The following is an 860-nucleotide window of genomic DNA, read 5'->3' on the forward strand; positions in this document are numbered from 1 at the left end:
TAGTCCAATAATGATTGATAGTTAAAGATCGAATGAGGACATTCTTTGCTAATATTGCAGAATAGTCCAAAATCCCTTTTAAAAAAAATGTCCAGACCGAATACCCCCATCTCCTGCAAATTGGAATTGCAACCACCCTTTCCTGATGGGATCCTAATTTTGCAATTGGCAGAGAAGATTTTCTTGATTGGAAAATTCTTGATATTTAATTTTGTAATTAGTATTAGATTTTCTTTTATATAAATTGGGATTTTTAAACTCAAATAGTCAAATTAGATTTTCATTTGTTTTGTAATTTTGCAGCGAATCTATATTTTCGAGGTAAGTTTGTCATTTCTCGCTATTTCTTTAACTTCTCCGCTCAAATCGCAATTCCTTCCACAAAACTAAAGCAAGGATCAAATTTGTAACGGTTTCAAAAATTGGAGAAACGGATATATATTTTGAAATTGGAGAGCTGCATCGTTACAAGACCCGGAATTTGACAGAAAAAAAAATTATAAAGTTTTTCCTAGTAAATTCGAGAGAAAATTTAAGACCTTATTTATTTTATATGACTCGAGTCATATTACTACAGTGTTTTCTCTCACATAAATTTAAATTCAATAGACCCCTTTGTTTCCATTTTCATTTTCCTTTTTCACAGTTTTTGAGGAAGAAAAATTGAAACGGGAAATGAAAATGTGTTTGGGAAGAATTTGTACCAAAACTAAAAACAAAAACGTTTTTAAAATTTTCCCAAAAAACTCATTTTTTTAAAAAAATAGATTTTATCTGTTTTTCATTTTTCCTTTTCATTTTCTTCTCTCTCTTCTCCACTGCCCACCACCCCCCGACTGCACACCCCCTCCCCCAACTCG

Source organism: Morus notabilis, unplaced genomic scaffold, assembly GCF_000414095.1.
Source record: "Morus notabilis unplaced genomic scaffold, ASM41409v2 Scaffold179, whole genome shotgun sequence".
NCBI lineage: Eukaryota > Viridiplantae > Streptophyta > Magnoliopsida > Rosales > Moraceae > Morus > Morus notabilis.